Raw genomic sequence first — 26,664 nt, 5'->3', positions numbered from 1 at the left:
TGGGTCCAGCGACCACATTTTGAGAATCTATGCTAAATGAATCGGAGAAGACCAAAGCTCAAACTTATTCCAAGAACTTTTCAAGGCCCACCTGCAAGTTGTAGTGGAAGTAAGCATCTAAGGGTGCAAAAAAGTTTCACTGTAGACTAAGGCCTTTTACCTGAGCTCACAAATGTTCACATTTCTCTTATCAACCTAAATAACAAACAGAGAGAGGCTCTCCACAAGAAAAAGATATTCGTTTGGAAACAGAGCCTTGCAATAGAAACAGGCAAGCCAGAGTAAACGATATGCATATTCAAGGAGGTAAAGGAAGACAAAAGAAAAAATGAGGAAGATTTTATGATCATTTGGAAATGACTATCCTTGGCTACAAAGATCAATAACAAAGGTGATGCCAGGCACAGGTTGGACAGGCGGTTGTTGGGCAAATATCCTTCAAAAGCATTGTTGTGTGCAAAGTTGCAATGGGCTTTGTGCAAGATTGTGTTTTTTGCAGTCTTCTGTCATAAGTTTTTGTTATCAGGCATACAAGCCCAAGAATCCTTTATTGCATGGCCTTTCCTGGCTCTATATGTCAGGGTTTTGGTTAGGGTAGGGGTATTTTTAACACTCTCAATGTAAAAAATGCCACAAGGTAGGTACCCCAATGACTTGTTTGGTCTTCATAAAATAACTTTTCATAAAATATCTGTAAACGTGGAAATATCTACACCGCTATCTCTGTAAATGTGTAAACATTTCCAACGCTATCTGTATCAACATGAAACTATTTACACCGCCGTCTCTATAAACATGGAAATATCTACACCGCTATCTCTATAAACATGGAAATATCTACACCGCTATCTCTATAAACATGGAAATATCTACACCGCTATCTGTATAAACATGGAAATATCTACACTGCTGTCTCTATAAACATGGAAATATCTACACCTCTATCTGTATAAACATGGAAATATCTACACCGCTGTCTCTATAAACATGGAAATATCTACAATGCTATATCTATAAACACGCAAATATCTACATTACTGTCTCTATAAACATGGAAATATCTACACCGCTATCCCTATGAACATGGAAATATCTACACCGCTGTCTCTAGAAACATGGAAATATCTACACCGCTATCTCTATAAATGTGGAAATGTATACACCGCTATCTCTAAAAACATGGAAATATCTACACCGCTATCTCTACAAACGTGGGAACATCTACACGGCTAACTCTATAAACCTGGAAATATCTACACAGCTATAAGTATTAATGTGGAAATATCTACACCGCTATCTGTATAAACATGGAAATATCTACACCGCTATCTCTATAAACATGGAAATACTTACACCGCTATCTGTATAAACATGGAAATATTTACAAAGCTATCTCTATAAACATGTAAATATCTACACCGCTATCTCTATAAACATGGAAATATCTACACCACTATCTGTAAAACATGGAAATATCTACACCGCTGTCTGTATAAACATGGAAATATATACACGGCTATCTATTTAAACATGGAAATATCTACACCACTGACTGTATAAACATGGAAATATCTACACCGCTATCTGTATAAACATGGAAATATCTACACCGCTGTCTCTATAAACATGGAAATATCTACACCGCTAAATGTAGAAACATGGAAATATCTACACCGCTGTCTCTATAAACCTGGAAATATCTACACCGTTATCTGTATTAATGTGGAAATACCTACACCGCTATCTGTATAGACGTGGAAATATCTACATCGCTATATCTACAAACGTGGAAATATCTACACCGCTATCTGTATAAACATGGAAATATCTACACCGGTATGTGTATAAACGTGGAAATATCTGCACAGCTATGTGTATAAACTTGGAAATTTCTACACCGCAATCTGTATAAAAGTGGAAATATATTCACCGCTATCTGTATAAACGTGGAAATATCTACAACGCTATCTGTATACACGGGGAAATATCTACACCACTATCTGTATAAACGTGGAAATATCTACACCGCTATGTCTATAAACATGAAAATATTTACACCGCTATCTGTATAATCATGGAAATATTTACACCGCTATCTGTAAAAACTTGGAAATATTTACACCGCTATGTCTATAAAATTGGAAATATCTGCACCGCTATCTCCATAAACATGAAAATATCTACACTGTTGTTTGTATGAACATGAAAATATCTACACCGCTATCTCTATAAACATAGAAATATCTACATTGCTGTCTGTATAAACATGGAAATATCTACACAGCTATCTGTATAAACATGGAAATATCTACACGGAAAGCTGTATAAACATGGAAATATCTACACGGAAAGCTGTATAAACATGGAAATATCTAGACAGTTATCTCTATTAACATGGAAATATCTATACCGCTATCTGTATAAACATGGAAATACCCACACCGCTATCTGTATAAACATGGATATACACACACCGCTATCTGTATAAAGATGGAAATATCTGCACCGCTATCTGTACAAACATGGAAATACCTACACCGCTATCTGTATAAACATGGAAATATCTACACCGCTATCTCTATAAACATGGAAATATCTACACGGTGATCTGTATAAACATGGAAATATTTACACCGCTATCTGTATAAACATGGAAATTTCTACACCGTTATCTTTATAAATATCGAAATATCTACACTGCTATCTCTATAAACATGGAAATATCTACACCACCATCTGTATAAACATGGAAATACCTATACAGTCATCTGTGTAAACATGGAAATATCTACACCACCATCTGTATCAACATGGAAATATCTACAATGCCATCTGTGTACACATGGAAATACCTACACGGCAATCTGTGTATAGATGGAAACATCAACACCGCCATCTTTACAAACATGGAAATATCTACACTGCTATCTCTATAAACATGGAAATATCTACACTACGGTCTGTATAAACATGGAAATATCTACACCGGTATCTGTATAAACATGGAAATATCTACACCACGATCTGTATAAACATGAAAATATATACAATGCTATCTGTGTAAACATGGAAATATCTACACAGTTATCTGTGTAAACTTGGAAATATCTACACAGCTATCTGTGTAAAAATGGAAATATCTACACAGCAATCTGTGCAAAGATGGAAATATCTACACTGCTATCTCTGTAAACATGGAAATATCTACAATGCTATCTGTATAAACATGGAAATATCTATAACGCAGTCTCTATAAACATGGAAATATCTCCACCGCTATCTGTATAAACATGAAAATATCTACACCGCTATCTGTATATTCATGGACATATCTACACCGCAATCTGTATAAACATGGAAATATCTACCACGGTATGTGTGTAAACATGGAAATATCTACACAGCTATCTGTGTAAACTTGGAAATATATACACAGCTATCTGCGTAAACATGGAAATATCTACACGGCAATCTGTGCAAAGATGGAAATAACTACACCGCTATGTCTGTAAACTTGGAAATATCTACACTGCTACCTGTATAAACATGGAAATATCTACACCGCTGTCTGTATAAACAAGGAAATATCTACACCGCCATCTGTAGAAACATGGAAATACCTACACCGCAATCTGTATAAACATGGAAATACCTACACCGCTATCTGTATAAAAATGGAAATATCTACACCGCTATCTCTATAAACATGAAAATACTTACACCACCATCTCTATAAACATGGAGATATTTACACCGCTATCTCTATAAACATAGAAATAACTACACCGCCATCTCTATAAACATGGAAATATCTACACCGCCATCTGCATAAACATGGAAGTATCTACACAGACATCTGTATAAACATGGAAATATCTACACTGCCATCTGTATAAACTTGGAAATATCTACACTGATATCTGTAGAAAGATAGAAATGTCTACAAAGCGATCTGTATCAACATGGGAATTTCTACATCGCTACCTGTATAAACATGGAAATATCTACACCGCTATCTGTATCAACATGGAAATAACTACACCGCAATCTGTATAAACATGGAAATATCTACAATGCTATCTCTGTAAACATGGAAATATCTACACAGCTATCTGTATAAACTTGGAAATATCTACACCGCTATCTGTATAAATTTGGCAATACCTACACCGCAATCTGTGCAAAGATGGAAATACCTACACCGCTATCTCTGTAAACATGGAAATATATACACCGATATCTGTATAAACATGGAAATATCTACACTGCCATCTGTATAAACATGGAAATAGCTACACCGCTTTCTCTATAAACATGAAAATATCTACACTGCTATCTCTTTATACATTGAAATATCTACACCTCCATCTCTATAAACATGAAAATATCTACTCCGCCATCTTCAGAAACATGGAAGTATCTACACCGCCATCTGTATAAACATAGAAATATCTACACCACTAGCTGTATAAACATGGAAATAACTTCACTGCAATCTGTGTAAACATGGAAATATCTACACCGACATCTGTATAAAGATGGAAATATCTACACCGCAATCTGTATAAATATGGAAATAACTACACCGCTATCTCTATAGACATGGAAATATCTACACCGCTATCTGTATAAACATGGAAATATCTCCACTGCCATTTGTGTAAAGATGGAAATATCTACACCGCGAGCTGTATAAACATGGAAGTATCTACACTGCTATTTGTATAAACATGGAAGTAGTAACACCGTTATCTGTATAAACATGGAAATATCTACACCGCTATCTCTATGAACATGAAAATACTTACACCACAATCTCTATAAACATGGAAATATTTATACCGCTATCTCTATAAACATAGAAATAACTAGACCGCCATCTCTAAAAACATGGAAATATCTACATCACCATCTGCATAAACATGGAAATATCTACAGAGACATCTTTATAAACTTGGAAATATCTACACTGACATCTGTAGAAAGATGGAAATATCTACAAAGCGATCTGTATAAACTTGGGAATTTCTACACCGCTACCTGTATAAACATGGAAATATCTACACCGCTATCTGTATCAACATGGAAATAACTACACCGCAATCTGTATAAACATGGAATTATCTACACAGCAATATGTGCAAAGATGGAAATATCTACACCGCAGTCTCTATAAACATGGAAATATCTACACCGCTATCTGTAAACATGGAAATAACTACACCGCTATCTGTATAAGCATGGAAATTTTTACACCGCTATCTGTATAAACATGGAAATATTTCCACCGCTACCTTTTAAACACGGAAATACCTACACCGCTATCTCTATAAACAATGAAATATCTACAACGCTATCTGTGTAAACATGGAAATATCTACACCGCTATCTGTATAAATATGAAATATCTAAACCGTTATCTCTATAAAAGTGGAAATATCTACACTGCTATCTGTATATACATGGAAATATCCTCACTGCTATCTCTATGAACATGGATATATCTACACCGCTATCTCTATAAACATGGAAATATCTACACCGCCATCTCTATAAACATGGAAATATCTACAACGCCATCTGTATAAACATGGAAATATCTACAACGCTATCTGTATAAACATGGAAATATCTACACCCCGCGATCTGTATAAACATGGAAATATATACACCGCGATCAGTATAAACATGGAAATATCTAGACCGCTATCTGTATAAACATGGAAATATCTACCCAGCTATCTCTATAAACATAGAAATATCTACACCGCTATCTGTATAAATATGGAAATACCTACAGAGTCATCTATATAAACATGGAAATATCTACACAGCCATCTGTATAAACATGGAAATATCTACACAGCTATGTGCATATAAATGGAAATATCAACACCGCCATCTACATATCCATAGAAATATCTGTGCCGCCATCTGTATAAACATGGAAATATCTACACGGTAATCTGTGTATAGATGGAAATATCAACACCGTCATCTCTACAAACATGGAAATAGGTGCGCCGCTATCTGTATAAACATGGAAATATCTACACCGCGGTCTGTATGAACATGGAAATATCTACACCGCTATCTGTATAAACATGGAAATATCTACACCGCTATCTCTATAAACATGGAAATATCTACAAAGCCATCTGTATAAACATGGAAATACCTACACAGTCATGTGTAGGAACTTGGAAATATCTACACTGCCATCTGTATAAACATGGAAATATCTACACAGCCCTCTGTATAAATATGGAAATATCTGCATAGGCATCTGTATAAACATGGAAATATCTGCACCGCTATCTGTATAAACATGGAAATACCTACACCGCTGTCTCTATAAACATGGAAATATGTACACCGCTATGTGTATAAACATGGAAATATCTCCACTGCTGTCTGTATAAACATGGAAACATCTACACCGCGATCTGTATAAACATGGAAATATCTACACCGCTATCTCTATAAACATGGAAATATCTACACAGCTATCTCTATAAACATGGAAATACCTACACCGCCATCTGTATAAACATGGAAATACCTACAAAGTCATCTGTATAAACATGGAAATATCTACACAGCCATGTGTATAAACATGGAAATATCTACACAGCCATCTGTATATAAATGGAAATATCGACACAGCTATCTGTATAAACATGGAAATAACTACACCGCTATTTGTATAAACAAGGAAATATCTACACCGCCACCTGTTTAAACATGGAAATATATACACAGACATCTGTTTATACATGGAAATATCTACACCGCTATCTGTATAAACATGCTAATAACTACACTGCTATGTGTATAATGTGGAAATATTTGCCCCGCTATCCCTATAAACATGGTAATATCAACACCGCGATCTGTATAAACATGGAAATATCTACACAGTGATCTGTATAAACATGGAAATATCTACATCGCCATCTGTATAAACATGGAAATATCTACACCCCTATCTCTATAAACATGGAAATATCCACACAGCTATCTCTATAAACATGGAAAAATCAACACCGCTATCTCTATGAACATGGAAATATCTACACCGCCATCTCTATAAACATGGAAATATCTACACCGTGATCAGTATAAACATGGAAATATCTACACCGCTATCTGTATAAACATGGAAATATCTCCACTGCTATCTCTATAAACATCGAAATATCTACACCGCCTTCTGTATAAACATGGAAATACTTACAAAGTTATCTGTATAAACATGGAAATATCTACACTGCCGTCTGTATAAACATGGAAATATCTACAGAGCCATGTGTACATCCATGGAAATATCTACACCGCTCTCTAAATAAACATGGAAATAAGTACAGCGCTATCTGTATATTCATGGAAATATCTACACCACCATCTACATAACCATAGAAATATCTGCGCCGCCACCTGTATAAACATGGAAATATCTACACGGTCATCTGTGTATAGATGGAAATATCAACACCGCCATCTGTACAAACATGGAAATATCTGCAACGCTATCTGTGTAAACATGGAAATATCTACACCGCGGTCTGTATAAACATGGAAATATCTACACCGCTATCTGTATAAACATGGAAATATCTACACCGCTATCTCTATAAACATGGAAATATGTACACCGTGATCTGTATAAACATGGAAATATTTACACCGCTATCTGTATAAACATGGAAACTTCTTCATCGTTATCTGTATAAATATGGAAATATCTACACCACTATCTCTATAAACTTGGAAATATCTACACCACCATCTGTATAAACAAGGAAATACCTATACAGTCATCTGTGTAAACATGGAAATATCTACACCACCATCTGTATAAACATGGAAATATCTACAATGCCATCTGTATACACATGGAAATACCTACACGGCAATCTGTGTATAGATGGAAACATCAACACCGCCATCTGTACAAACATGGAAATATCTACACTGCAATCTCTATGAACATGCAAATATCTACACTGTGGTCTGTATAAACATGGAAACAACTACACCGGTATCTGTATAAACATGGAAATATCTACACCACGATCTGTATAAACATGGAAATATATACACCGCTATCTGTAGAAACATGGAAATATCTGCACCTCTCTCTCTATAAACATGGAAATATCTACAAAGCCATCTGTATAAACATGGAAATACCTACACAGTCATGTGTACGAACGTGGAAATATCTACACTGCCATCAGTATAAACATAGAAATATCTACACAGCCCTCTGTATAAATATGGAAATATCTGCATAGGCATCTGTATGAACATGGAAATATCTGCACCGCTATCTGTATAAACATGGAAATACCTTCACCGCTGTCTCTATAACTATGGAAATATGTACACCACTATGTGTATAAACATGGAAATATCTCCACTGCTGTCTGTATAAACATGGAAATATCTCCACCGTTATCTGTATAAACATGGAAATATCTACAGCGCCACCTCTATAAACATTGAAATATCTACACTGCCATCTGTAAAAACATGGAAATATCTACACAGTCATCTGAATAAACAGGGAAATATCTACACTGCAATCTGTATAAACATGGAAATATCTACACCGCTATCTGTATAAATATGAAATATCTAAACCGCGATCTCTATAAAAATGGAAATATCTACACTGCTATCTGTATAAACATGGAAATATCCTCACTGCTATCTCTATGAACATGGATATATATACAACGCTATCTCTATAAACATGGAAATATCTACACCGCCATCTCTATAAACATGGAAAAACCTACACCGCTATCTGTATAAACATGGAAATATCTACACTGCGATCTGTATAAACATGGAAATATCTCCATTGTTATCTGTATAAACATGGACATATCTCCACCGCAATCTGTATAAACATGAAAATATCTACACTGCTACCTGTACAAACATGGAAATATCTGCACAGTCATCTGTAGAAACATGGAAATATCTACACCGCTATCTCCATCAACATGGAAATATACTCACCGCCATCTCTTTAAACATGGAGGTATCTACAATGCCATCTACATAAACAAGAAAATATCTACACTGCCATCTATATAAACATGGAAATATCTACACCGCCATCTCTATAAACATGGAAATACCTACACTGCCATTTGTAGAAAGATGGAAAAATCTACACCGCCATCTGTATAAACATGGAAATATCTACAGAGAACTCTGTGTAAACATGGAAATATCTACACCGCAGTCTGTATAAACATGGAAATATCTACACCGCTATCTGTATAAGTATGAAATATCTAAACCGTTATCTCTATAAAAGTGGAAATATCTACACTTCAATCTGTATAAACATGGAAATATCCTCACTGCTATCTCTATGAAGATGGATATATCTACACCGCTATCTCTATAAACATGGAAATATCTACACCGCCATCTCTATAAACATGGAAATATCTACGACGCCATAAGTATAAACATGGAAATATCTACAACGCTATCTGTATAAAAATGGAAATATCTACACCACTATCTGTATAAACATGGAAATAACTTCACTGCCATCTGTATAAACATGGAAATACCTACACAGTCATCTGTGCAAACATGGAAATATCTACAATGCCATGTGTATACACATGGAAATACCTACACGGCAATCTGTGTATAGATGGAAACATCAACACCGCCATCTGTACAAACATGGAAATATCTACACTGCAATCTCTATAAACATGCAAATATCTACACTGCGGTCTGTATAAACATGGAAATAACCTCACCGGTATCTGTATAAACATGGATATATCTACACCACGATCTGTATAAACATGGAAATATATACACAGCTATCTGTATAAATATGGAAATATCTGCACCATTCCCTCTATAAAAATGGAAATATCTACAAAGCCATCTGTATAAACGTGGAAATACCTACACAGTCATGGGTAGGAACATGGAAATATCTACACTGCCATCTGTATAAACATAGAAATATCTACACAGCCCTCTGTATAAATATGGAAATATCCGCATAGGCATCTGTATAAACATGGAAATATCTCCACTGCTATCTCTATAAACATCGAAATATCTACACCGCCTTCTGTATAAACATGGAAATACTTACAAAGTTATCTGTATAAACATGGAAATATCTTCACTGCCGTCTGTATAAACATAGAAATATCTACACAGCCATGTGTACATCCATGGAAATATCTACACCGCTCTCTAAATAAACATGGAAATAAGTACAGCGCTATCTGTATATTCATGGAAATATCTACACCACCATCTACATAACCATAGAAATATCTGCGCCGCCATCTGTATAAACATGGAAATATCTACACGGTCATCTGTGTATAGCTGGAAATATCAACACCGCCATCTGTACAAACATGGAAATATCTGCACCGCTATCTGTATAGACATGGAAATATCTACAGAGCTATGTGCATATACATGGAAATATCTACACCGCTATCTATATAAACATGGAAATAACTACACCGCTATCTGTATAAACATGCAAATATCTACACCGCCATCTACATATCCATAGAAATATCTGTGCCGCCATCTGTATAAACATGGAAATATCTACACGGTCATCTGTGTATAGATGGAAATATCAACACCGTCATCTCTACAAACATGGAAATATCTGCGCCGCTATCTGTATAAACATGGAAATATCTACACCGCGGTCTGTATAAACATGGAAATATGTACACCGCTATCTGTATAAACATGGAAATATCTACACCGCTATCTCTATAAACATGGAAATATCTACAAAGCCATCTGTATAAACATGGAAATACCTACACAGTCATGTGTAGGAACTTGGAAATATCTACACTTCCATCTGTATAAACATGGAAATATCTACACAGCCCTCTGTATAAATTTGGAAATATCTGCATAGACATCTGAATAAACATGGAAATATCTGCACCGCTACCTGTATAAACATGGAAGTACCTACACCGCTGTCTCTATAAACATGGAAATATGTACACCGCTATGTGTATAAACATGGAAATATCTCCACTGCTGTCTGTATAAACATGGAAACATCTACACCGCGATCAGTATAAACATGGAAATATCTACACAGCTATCTCTATAAACATGGAAATACCTACACCGCCATCTGTATAAACATGGAAATACCTACAAAGTCATCTGTATAAACATGGAAATATCTACACAGCTATGTGTATAAACATGGAAATATCTACACAGCCATCTGTATATACATGGAAATATCGACACAGCTATCTGTATAAACATGGAAATATCTCCACCGCTATCTGTATAAACATGGAAATACCTACACCGCTGTTTCTATAACCATGGAAATATGTACACCACTATGTGTATAAACATGGAAATATCTCCACTGCTGTCTGTATAAACATGGAAATATCTCCACCGTTATCTGTATAAACATGGAAATATCTACAGCTCCACCTCTATAAACACTGAAATATCTAAACTGCCATCTGTAAAAACATGGAAATATCTACACAGTCATCTGAATAAACAGGGAAATATCTACACTGCAATCTGTATAAACATGGAAATATCTACACAGCTATCTGTATAAATATGAAATATCTAAACCGCGATCTGTATTAAAATGGAAATATCTACACTGCTATCTGTATAAACATGGAAATATCCTCACTGCTATCGCTAAGAACATGGATATATATACACCGCTATCTCTATAAACATGGAAATATCTACACTGCCATCTCTATAAACATGGAAATATCTACACCGCCATCTGTATAAACATGGAAATATCTACAGCGCTATCTGTGTAAACATGGAGATATCTACACAGCCCTGTGTATAAATATGGAAATATCTGCATAGACATCTGAATAAACATGGAAATATCTGCACCGCTACCTGTATAAACATGGAAATACCTACACCGCTGTCTCTATAAACATGGAAATATGTACACCGCTATGTGTATAAACATGGAAATATCTCCACTGCTGTCTGTATAAACATGGAAACATCTACACCGCGATCAGTATAAACATGGAAATATCTACACAGCTATCTCTATAAACATGGAAATACCTACACCGCCATCTGTATAAACATGGAAATACCTACAAAGTCATCTGTATAAACATGGAAATATCTACACAGCCATGTGTATAAACATGGAAATATCTACACAGCCATCTGTATATACATGGAAATATCGACACAGCTATCTGTATAAACATGGAAATATCTGCACCGCTATCTGTATAAACATGGAAATACCTACACCGCTGTTTCTATAACCATGGAAATATGTACACCACTATGTGTATAAACATGGAAATATCTCCACTGCTGTCTGTATAAACATGGAAATATCTCCACCGTTATCTGTATAAACATGGAAATATCTACAGCTCCACCTCTATAAACACTGAAATATCTAAACTGCCATCTGTAAAAACATGGAAATATCTACACAGTCATCTGAATAAACAGGGAAATATCTATACTGCAATCTGTATAAACATAGAAATATCTACACAGCTATCTGTATAAATATGAAATATCTAAACCGCGATCTGTATAAAAATGGAAATATCTACACTGCTATCTGTATAAACATGGAAATATCCTCACTGCTATCTCTATGAACATGGATATATATACACCGCTATCTCTATAAACATGGAAATATCTACACCGCCATCTCTATAAACATGGAAATATCTACACTGCCATCTGTATAAACATGGAAATATCTACAGCGCTATCTGTATAAACATGGAAATATCTACACCGCTATCAGTATAAACATGGAAATATCTACACTGCGATCTGTATAAACATGGAAATATCTACACCGCGATCTGTATATACATGGAAATATCTACACTGCGATCTGTGTAGACATGGAAATAACTACACCGCTATCTGTATAAACATGGAAATATCTACACAGCAATTTCTATAAACATGGAAATATCTACACCGCCATCTGTATAAACATGGAAATACCTACAAAGTCATCTGTATAAGCATGGAAGTATCTACACATCCATCTGTATAAACATGGAAATATCTACACAGCCATCTGTATATACATGGAAATGTCTACACCGCTATCTGTATAAACATGGAAATATCTACACCGCTATTTGTATAAACAAGGAAATATCTACACCGCCATCTGTTTAAACATTGAAATATATACACAGACATCTGTTTATACATGGAAATATCTACATCGCTATCTGTATAAACATGATAATAACTACACCGCTATCTGTATAAATGTGGAAATATTTGTACCGCTATATGTATAAACATGGTAATATCAACACCGCGATCTGTATAAACATGGAAATATCTACACCATGATCTGTATAAACATGGAAATACTTACAAAGTTATCTGTATAAACAAGGAAATATCCACAGCGCTATGTCTATAAACATGGAAAAATCAACACCCCTATCTCTATGAACATGGAAATATCTACACCGCCATCTCTATAAACTTGGAAATATCTACACCGCGATCAGTATAAACATGGAAATATCTACACCTCTATCTGTATAAACATGGAAATATCTCCACTGCTATCTCTATAAACATCGAAATATCTACACCGCCATCTGTATAAACATGGAAATAACTACACCGCTATCTGTATAAACATGGAAATATTTACACCGCCATCTACATATCCATAGAAATATCTGCGCCGCCATTTGTATAATCATGGAAATATCTACACGGACATCTGTGTATAGATGGGTATATCAACACCGCCATCTGTACAAACATGGAAATATCTGCAATGCTATCTGTATTAACATGGAAATATTTGCACCGCGGTCTGTATAAACATGGAAATATCTACACCGGTATCTGTATAAACATGGAAATATCTACACCGCTATCTCTATAAACATGGAATTATCTACACCGTGATCTGTATAAACATGGAAATATTTACACGGCTATATGTATAAACATGGAAATATCTACACCGATATCTGTGTAAATATGGAAATATCTACACCACTATCTCTATAAACTTGGAAATATCTACACCGCCATCTGTATAAACATGGAAATATCTACACTGCTATCTCTATAAACATGGAAATATCTACAATGCCAACTGTAAAAACATGGAAATACCTATACAGTCATCTGTATAAACATGAAAATATCTACACCGCAATCTGTATATACATGGAAATACCTACACTGCTATCTGTATAAACATGGAAATAGCTACAATGCCATCTGTAAAAACATGGAAATAGCTATACAGTCATCTGTATAAACATGGAAATATCTACACCACCATCTGTATAAACATGGAAATATCTACAATGCCATCTCTATAAACATGGAAATAACTACACGGCAATCTGTGTATAGATGGAAACATCAACACCGCCATCTGTACAAACATGGAAATATCTACACTGCCATCTGTAGAAAGATGGAAATATCTACACCTCTATCTCTATAAATATGGAAATATCTACACCGCCATCTCTATAAACATGAAAATATTTACACTGCCATCTCCGTAAAGATGGAAGTATCTACTCTGCCATGTGTATAAACACGGAAATATCTACACCACCATCTGTATAAACATGGAAATATCTTCACCGCCATCTGCATGTCCATGGAAATATCTACGCCGCCATCTGTATAAACATGGAAATATCAACACCGCCATCTGTACAAACATCGAAATATCTACACCGCTATCTCTATAAACATGGAAATATCTGCACTGCCAACTGTAAAAACATGGAAATACCTATACAGTCATCTGTATAAACATGGAAATATCTACAATGCCAGCTGTATACACATGGAAATATCTACACAGCCATCTGTATAAACATGTAAATATCTACACTGCTATCTCTATAAACATGGAAATATCTACACCACCGTCTCTATAAACATGAAAATATCTACACTGCCGTCTCCATAAACATGGAGCTAACTACTCCGCCATCTGTATAAACATGGAAACATCTACAAAGCCATCTGTGTGAATAACGAAATATCTACAATGCCATCTGTATAAAGATATAAATATCTGCACCGCGAGCTGTATAAACATGGAAATATCTACATCGCTACCTGTATAAACGGGGAAATACCAACACCGCTATCGGTATAAACTTGGAAATATCTACAACGCCATCTATATAAACAAGGAAATATCTACACCGCTATGTCTATAAACATGTAAATAACTACTACGCTATCTCTATAAACATGGAAATATCGACACAGCTATCTGTATAAACATGGAAATATCTCCACCGCTATCTGTATAAACATGGAAATACCTACACCGCTGTTTCTATAACCATGGAAATATGTACACCACTATGTGTATAAACATGGAAATATCTCCACTGCTGTCTGTATAAACATGGAAATATCTCCACCGTTATCTGTATAAACATGGAAATATCTACAGCTCCACCTCTATAAACACTGAAATATCTAAACTGCCATCTGTAAAAACATGGAAATATCTACACAGTCATCTGAATAAACAGGGAAATATCTACACTGCAATCTGTATAAACATGGAAATATCTACACAGCTATCTGTATAAATATGAAATATCTAAACCGCGATCTGTATTAAAATGGAAATATCTACACTGCTATCTGTATAAACATGGAAATATCCTCACTGCTATCGCTAAGAACATGGATATATATACACCGCTATCTCTATAAACATGGAAATATCTACACTGCCATCTCTATAAACATGGAAATATCTACACCGCCATCTGTATAAACATGGAAATATCTACAGCGCTATCTGTGTAAACATGGAGATATCTACACAGCCCTGTGTATAAATATGGAAATATCTGCATAGACATCTGAATAAACATGGAAATATCTGCACCGCTACCTGTATAAACATGGAAATACCTACACCGCTGTCTCTATAAACATGGAAATATGTACACCGCTATGTGTATAAACATGGAAATATCTCCACTGCTGTCTGTATAAACATGGAAACATCTACACCGCGATCAGTATAAACATGGAAATATCTACACAGCTATCTCTATAAACATGGAAATACCTACACCGCCATCTGTATAAACATGGAAATACCTACAAAGTCATCTGTATAAACATGGAAATATCTACACAGCCATGTGTATAAACATGGAAATATCTACACAGCCATCTGTATATACATGGAAATATCGACACAGCTATCTGTATAAACATGGAAATATCTGCACCGCTATCTGTATAAACATGGAAATACCTACACCGCTGTTTCTATAACCATGGAAATATGTACACCACTATGTGTATAAACATGGAAATATCTCCACTGCTGTCTGTATAAACATGGAAATATCTCCACCGTTATCTGTATAAACATGGAAATATCTACAGCTCCACCTCTATAAACACTGAAATATCTAAACTGCCATCTGTAAAAACATGGAAATATCTACACAGTCATCTGAATAAACAGGGAAATATCTATACTGCAATCTGTATAAACATAGAAATATCTACACAGCTATCTGTATAAATATGAAATATCTAAACCGCGATCTGTATAAAAATGGAAATATCTACACTGCTATCTGTATAAACATGGAAATATCCTCACTGCTATCTCTATGAACATGGATATATATACACCGCTATCTCTATAAACATGGAAATATCTACACCGCCATCTCTATAAACATGGAAATATCTACACTGCCATCTGTATAAACATGGAAATATCTACAGCGCTATCTGTATAAACATGGAAATATCTACACCGCTATCAGTATAAACATGGAAATATCTACACTGCGATCTGTATAAACATGGAAATATCTACACCGCGATCTGTATATACATGGAAATATCTACACTGCGATCTGTGTAGACATGGAAATAACTACACCGCTATCTGTATAAACATGGAAATATCTACACAGCAATTTCTATAAACATGGAAATATCTACACCGCCATCTGTATAAACATGGAAATACCTACAAAGTCATCTGTATAAGCATGGAAGTATCTACACATCCATCTGTATAAACATGGAAATATCTACACAGCCATCTGTATATACATGGAAATGTCTACACCGCTATCTGTATAAACATGGAAATATCTACACCGCTATTTGTATAAACAAGGAAATATCTACACCGCCATCTGTTTAAACATTGAAATATATACACAGACATCTGTTTATACATGGAAATATCTACATCGCTATCTGTATAAACATGATAATAACTACACCGCTATCTGTATAAATGTGGAAATATTTGTACCGCTATATGTATAAACATGGTAATATCAACACCGCGATCTGTATAAACATGGAAATATCTACACCATGATCTGTATAAACATGGAAATACTTACAAAGTTATCTGTATAAACAAGGAAATATCCACAGCGCTATGTCTATAAACATGGAAAAATCAACACCCCTATCTCTATGAACATGGAAATATCTACACCGCCATCTCTATAAACTTGGAAATATCTACACCGCGATCAGTATAAACATGGAAATATCTACACCTCTATCTGTATAAACATGGAAATATCTCCACTGCTATCTCTATAAACATCGAAATATCTACACCGCCATCTGTATAAACATGGAAATAACTACACCGCTATCTGTATAAACATGGAAATATTTACACCGCCATCTACATATCCATAGAAATATCTGCGCCGCCATTTGTATAATCATGGAAATATCTACACGGACATCTGTGTATAGATGGGTATATCAACACCGCCATCTGTACAAACATGGAAATATCTGCAATGCTATCTGTATTAACATGGAAATATTTGCACCGCGGTCTGTATAAACATGGAAATATCTACACCGGTATCTGTATAAACATGGAAATATCTACACCGCTATCTCTATAAACATGGAATTATCTACACCGTGATCTGTATAAACATGGAAATATTTACACGGCTATATGTATAAACATGGAAATATCTACACCGATATCTGTGTAAATATGGAAATATCTACACCACTATCTCTATAAACTTGGAAATATCTACACCGCCATCTGTATAAACATGGAAATATCTACACTGCTATCTCTATAAACATGGAAATATCTACAATGCCAACTGTAAAAACATGGAAATACCTATACAGTCATCTGTATAAACATGAAAATATCTACACCGCAATCTGTATATACATGGAAATACCTACACTGCTATCTGTATAAACATGGAAATAGCTACAATGCCATCTGTAAAAACATGGAAATAGCTATACAGTCATCTGTATAAACATGGAAATATCTACACCACCATCTGTATAAACATGGAAATATCTACAATGCCATCTCTATAAACATGGAAATAACTACACGGCAATCTGTGTATAGATGGAAACATCAACACCGCCATCTGTACAAACATGGAAATATCTACACTGCCATCTGTAGAAAGATGGAAATATCTACACCTCTATCTCTATAAATATGGAAATATCTACACCGCCATCTCTATAAACATGAAAATATTTACACTGCCATCTCCGTAAAGATGGAAGTATCTACTCTGCCATGTGTATAAACACGGAAATATCTACACCACCATCTGTATAAACATGGAAATATCTTCACCGCCATCTGCATGTCCATGGAAATATCTACGCCGCCATCTGTATAAACATGGAAATATCAACACCGCCATCTGTACAAACATCGAAATATCTACACCGCTATCTCTATAAACATGGAAATATCTGCACTGCCAACTGTAAAAACATGGAAATACCTATACAGTCATCTGTATAAACATGGAAATATCTACAATGCCAGCTGTATACACATGGAAATATCTACACAGCCATCTGTATAAACATGTAAATATCTACACTGCTATCTCTATAAACATGGAAATATCTACACCACCGTCTCTATAAACATGAAAATATCTACACTGCCGTCTCCATAAACATGGAGCTAACTACTCCGCCATCTGTATAAACATGGAAACATCTACAAAGCCATCTGTGTGAATAACGAAATATCTACAATGCCATCTGTATAAAGATATAAATATCTGCACCGCGAGCTGTATAAACATGGAAATATCTACATCGCTACCTGTATAAACGGGGAAATACCAACACCGCTATCGGTATAAACTTGGAAATATCTACAACGCCATCTATATAAACAAGGAAATATCTACACCGCTATGTCTATAAACATGTAAATAACTACTACGCTATCTCTATAAACATGGAAATATCTACACCGATATCTGTATAAACATGGAAATATCTACACCGCTATCTGTATAAACATGGAAATACCTACACCGCTGTCTCTATAAACATGGAAATATGTACACCGCTATGTGTATAAACATGGAAATATCTCCACTGCTGTCTGTATAAACATGGAAACATCTACACCGCGATCTGTATAAACATGGAAATATCTACACCGCTATCTGTATAAACATGGAAATATCTACACAGCTATCTCTATAAACATGGAAATACCTACACCGCCATCTGTATAAATATGGAAATACCTACAAAGTCATCTGTATAAACATGGAAATATCTACACAGCCATGTGTATAAACGTGGAAATATCTACACAGCCATCTGTATATACATGGAAATATCGACACAGATATCTGTGTAAACATGGAAATAACTACACCGCTATTTGTATAAACAAGGAAATATCTACACCGCCACCTGTTTAAACATGGAAAGATATACACAGACATCTGTTTATACATGGAAATATCTACACCGCTATCTGTATAAACATGCTAATAACTACACCGCTATCTGTATAAATGTGGAAATATTTGCCCCGTTATCCCTATAAACATGGTAATATCAACACCGCGATCTGTATAAACATGGAAATATCTACACAGTGATCTGTATAAACATGGAAATATCTACATCACCATCATTATAAACATGGAAATATCTACACCCCTATCTGTATAAACATGGAAATATCCACACAGCTATCTCTATAAACATGGAAAAATCAACACCGCTATCTCTATGAACATGGAAATATCTACACTGCCATCTCTATAAACATGGAAATATCTACACCGCGATCAGTATAAACATGGAAATATCTACACCGCTATCTGTATAAACATGGAAATATCTCCCCTGCTATCTCTATAAACATCGAAATATCTACACCGCCTTCTGTATAAACATGGAAATACTTACAAAGTTATCTGTATAAACATGGAAATATCTACACTGCCATCTGTATAAACATGGAAATATCTACACGGTCATCTGTGTATACCTGGAAATATCAACACCGCCATCTGTACAAACATGGAAATATCTGCAACGCTATCTGTGTAAACATGGAAATACCTACACCGCGGTCTGTATAAACATGGAAATATCTACACCGCTATCTGTATAAACATGGAAATATCTACACCGCTATCTCTATAAACATGGAAATATCTACACCGTGATCTGTATAAACATGGAAATATTTATACCGCTATCTGTATAAACATGGAAACTTCTTCACCGTTATCTGTATAAATATGGAAATATCTACACCGCTATCTCTATAAACTTGGAAATATCTACACCACCATCTGTATAAACAAGGAAATACCTATACAGTCATCTGTGTAAACATGGAAATATCTACACCACAATCTGTATAAACATGGAAATATATACAATGCCATCTGTATACACATGGAAATACCTACACGGCAATCTGTGTATAGATGGAAACATCAACACCGCCATCTGTACAAACATGGAAATATCTACACTGCAATCTCCATGAACAACTACATGGAAACAACTACACCGGTATCTGTATAAACATGGAAATATCTACAGCACGATCTGTATAATCATGGAAATATATACACCGCTCTCTGTATAAACATGGAAATATCTGCACCGCTCTCTCTATAAACATGGAAATATCTACAAACCCATCTGTATAAACATGGAAATACCTACACAGTCATGTGTAGGAACATGGAAATATCTACACTGCCATCAGTATAAACATAGAAATATCTATGCAGCCCTCTGTATAAATATGGAAATATCTGCATAGGCATCTGTATGAACATGGAAATATCTGCACCGCTATCTGTATAAACATGGAAATACCTTCACCGCTGTCTCTATAACTATGGAAATATGTACACCACTATGTGTATAAACATGGAAATATCTCCACTGCTGTCTGTATAAACATGGAAATATGTACACAGTCATCTGTATAAACATGGAAATAACTACACCGCTATGTGTATAAAAATGGAAATATCTACACCGTTATCTGTATAAACATGGAAATATCAAGACCGCTGTGTGTATAAACATTCAAATATCTACATTGCTATCTGTAAAAACAAGGAAATATCTCCTCTGCTATCTCTATAAACATGGAAATATCTACACCGCTATCTGTATAAACATGGAAATATCTACACCGCTATCTGTATAAACAAGCAAATATCTACAGCGCTATGTATATAAACATGGAAATATCTCCACCGCTATCTGCATAGACATGGAAATATCTGCACCGCTATCGTTATAAACATGGAAATATCTACACTGCAATCTCTATAAACATGGAAACATCTACAACAGTATCTGTGTAAACATGGGAATAACTTCACAGCTGTCGGTGTAAATATGGAAATATGTACACCGCAATCTGTGTGAATATGGAAATATCTACACCTCTGTCTCTGTAAACATGGAAATATCTACACCACTATCTGCATAAACATGGAAATATCTACACCGCTATCTGTATAAACATGGAAATATCTACACCACAATCTGTATTAACATGGATATATTTACACCACTATCTGTATAAACATGTTAATATCTACACTGCTATCTGTATAAACATGGAAATAACTACTCCGCTATCTGCATAAATATGGAAATATCTACACCGCTATCTCTATAAACATGGAAATGTCAACAGCGCTATATGTATAAACATGGAAATATCTACATGGCTATCCCTAAAAACATGGAAATACCTTCACCACCTTCTGTATAAACATGGAAATATCTACACTGCCATCTGTATAAACATGGAAATAACTAAAACGCTATCTATATAAACATTGAAATATCAACACTGCCTTCTGGATATACATGGAAATACCTACACAGTCATTTGTGTAAACATGGAAATATCTACACAGCCATTTCTATAAACATGGAAATACCTACACCGCTATTTCTATAAACATGAAAATAGCCACACCACAATCTGTATAAACATGGAAATATCTACACTGCCATCTGTATAAAAATGGAAATATCTACACTGCCATCTGTATACACATGGAAATATCTACACAGTCATCTGTATAAACATTGAAATATCTCCACCGCTATCTGTCTAAACATGGAAATATCTGCACCGCTATCTGTATAAACATGGAAATATCTACACCGCTATCTGTATAAACATGGAAATGTCTACACCGCTATCTGTATAAACATGGATATATCTACTCCGCTATCTGTATAAACATGGAAATATATACATCACTATCTGTAGAAACATGGAAATATTTCCACCGCAATCTGTGTAAACATAGAAATATCTACACCGCTATCTTTATAAACATGGATATATCTACACCGCTATCTGTATAAACATGGAAATACCTGCACCGCTATCTGTATAAACACGGATGTATTGACACCGCTATCTGTATAAACTTGGAAATATCTACACTGCCGTCTCTATAAACATGAAAATATGTCCACCGCTATCTGTATAAACTTGAAAATATCTCCACCGCTATCTGAATAAACATGGAATTATCTACACCGCTGTCTGTATAAACATGGAAATATCTACACCGCTATCTGTATAAACATGGAAATATCTACACCGCTATCTGTATAAACATGGAAATATCTACACCGCTATCTGTATAAACGTGGAAATAGGTACACCGCAATCTGTGCAAATATGGAAATATCTACACCACTATCTCTGTAAATATGGAAATATCTACACCGCTATCTGAATAAACATGGAAATAGCTACACCTCCATCTGTATAAACATGAAAATATACACACCACGATCTGTATACACGAGGAAATATTTACACCGCTATCTGTATAAACATGGAAACATCTACACCGCTATCTGAATAAACAGGGAAATATCTACACCGCTATCTGTATAACTATGGAAATATCTAAACCTCTATCTCTATAAACATGGAAATGTCTACACCGCTGTCTGTATTAACATGGAAATATCTTCATGGCTATCTCTCTAAACATGGAAATATCTACACCGCCATATGTATAAAGATGGAAATATCTGCACCGCTATCTGTATAAACATGGATATATCTACACCGCTATGTGTATAAACGTGGAAATAGGTCCACCGCAATCTGTGCAAATATGGAAATATCTACACCACTATCTCTGTAAATATGGAAATATCTACACCGCTATCTGTATAAACATGGAAATATCTACACCGCTATCTGTATAAACATGGAAATATATACATCACGATCTGTATAAACATCGATATATCTACACCGCTATCTGTATAAACATGGAAACATCTACACCGCTATCTGTATAAACATGGAAATATCTACACCGCTATCTGTATAACTATGGAAATATCTACACCGATATCTCTATAAACATGGAAATGTCTACACCGCTGTCTGTATAAACATGGAAATATCTTCATGGCTATCTCTCTAAACATGGAAATATGTACACCGCCATATGTATAAACATGGAAATACCTACACAGTCATCTGTATAAACATGGAAATATCTACCCCACTATCTGTATAAACATGGAAATATCTACACTGAAGTCTGTATAAACATGGAAATAACTACACAGCCATCTCTATAAATATGGAAATATCTACATCGCTATCTGTATAAGTATGGAAATATCCACACCGCTATCTGCGTAACATGGAAATATTTACACCACCATCTGTAAAAAACATGGAAATATCTACACAGTCATCTGTATAAACATGGAAATATCTACAACCCTATCTGTAAAAACATGGAAATATCTACACCGCTGTCTCTACAAACATGGAAATACCTGCACCGCTATCTGTATAAACACGGAAGTATCGACACCGCTATCTATATAAACTTGAAAATGTCTCCACCGCTATCTGTATAAACATGGATTTATCTACACCACTATCTGTATAAACATGGAAATATCTACACCGCTATCTGTATAAACATGGAAATATCTACACCGCTATCTGTATAAACATGGATATATCTACACCGCTATCTGTATAAACGTGGAAATAGGTCCACCGCAATCTGTGCAAATATGGAAATATCTACACCACTATCTCTGTAAATATGGAAATATCTACACCGCTATCTGTATAAACATGGAAATATCTACACCGCTATCTGTATAAACATGGAAATATATACACCACGATCTGTATAAACATGGATATATCTACACCGCTATCTGTATAAACATGGAAACATCTACACCGCTATCTGTATAAACATGAAAATATCTACACCGCTATCTGTATAACTATGGAAATATCTACACCGCTATCTCTATAAACATGGAAATGTCTGCACCGCTGTCTGTATAAACATGGAAATAACTTCATGGCTATCTCTCTAAACATGGAAATATCTACACCGCCATGTGTATAAACATGGAAATACCTACACAGTCATCTGTATAAACATGGAAATATCTACCCCACTATCTGTATAAACATGGAAATATCTACACTGCAATCTGTATAAACATGGAAATAACTACACAGCCATCTCTATAAACACGGAAATATCTACATCGCTATCTGTATAAACATGGAAATATCCACACCGCTATCTGCGTAACATGGAAATATTTACGCCGCCATCTATAAAAAACATGGAAATATCTACACAGTCATCTGTATAATCATGGAAATATCTACACCCCCATCTGTAAAACATGGAAATATCTACACCGCTGTCTCTACAAACATGGAAATACCTTCACCGCTATCTGTATAAACACGGAAATGTCGACACCGCTATCTGTATAAACTTGGAAATATGTACACTGCCATCTCTATAAACATGAAAATATGTCCACCCCTATCTGTATAAACTTGAAAATATCTCCACCGCTATCTGTATGAACACGGAATTATCTACACCGCTATAAGTATAAACATGGAAATATATACACCGCTATCTGTATAAACATGGAAATATCTACACCGCTATCTGTATAAACATGGAAATATCTACACTGTTATCTGTATAAACGTGGAAATATGTACACCGCAATTTGTGCAAATATGGAAATATCTACACCTCTATCTCTGTAAATATGGAAATATCTACACCGCTATCTGTATAAACATTGAAATATCTACACCGCTATCTGTATAAACATGGAAATATATACACCACGATCTGTATAAACTTGGATATATCTACACCGCTATCTGTATAAACATGGAAATATCTACACCGCTATCTGTATGAACATGGAAATATCTACTCCGCTATCTGTATAACTATGGAAATATCTACACCGCTATCTCTAAAAACATGGAAATGTCTACACCACTGTCTGTATAAACATGGAAATATCTTCATGGCTATCTCTCTAAACATGGAACTCTCTACACCGCCATATGTATAAACATGGAAATACCTACACAGTCATCTGTATAAACATGGAAATATCTCCCCCAATATCTGTATAAACATGGAAATATCTACACTGCAATCTGTATAAACATGGAAATAACTACACAGCCATCTCTATAAACATGAAAATATCTACATCGCTATCTGTATAAGCATGGAAATATCCACACCGCTATCTGCGTTACATGGAAATATTTACACGGCCATCTGTAAAAAACTTGGAAATATCTACACAGTCATCTGTATAAACATGGAAATATCTACACCCCCATCTGTAAAAACATGGAAGTATCTACACCGCTGTCTCTACAAACATGGAAATACCTGCACCACTATCTGTATAAACACGGAAATATCGACACCGCTATCTGTATAAACTTGGAAATATCTACACTGCCATCTCTATAAACATGGAAATATGTCCACCGCTATCTGTATAAACATGGAAATATCTACACCGCTATCTGTATAAACATGGAAATATCTACACCGCTATCTGTATAAACATGGATATATCTACACCGCTATCTGTATAAACGTGGAAATAGGTCTACCACAATGTGTGCAAATATGGAAATATCTACACCACTATCTCTGTAAATATGGAAATATCTACACCGCTATCTGTATAAACATGGAAATATCTACACCGCTATCTGTATAAAGATGGAAATATATACACCACGATCTGTATAAACATGGATATATCTACACCGCTATCTGTATAAACATGGAAACATCTACACCGCTATCTGTATAAACATGGAAATATCTACACCGCTATCTGTATAACTATGGAAATATCTACACTGCTATCTCTATAAACATGGAAATGTCTGCACCG

This window comes from Pan troglodytes, chromosome 23 (assembly GCF_028858775.2).
Source record: "Pan troglodytes isolate AG18354 chromosome 23, NHGRI_mPanTro3-v2.0_pri, whole genome shotgun sequence".
NCBI lineage: Eukaryota > Metazoa > Chordata > Mammalia > Primates > Hominidae > Pan > Pan troglodytes.
This window is presented reverse-complemented; position numbering follows the sequence as displayed.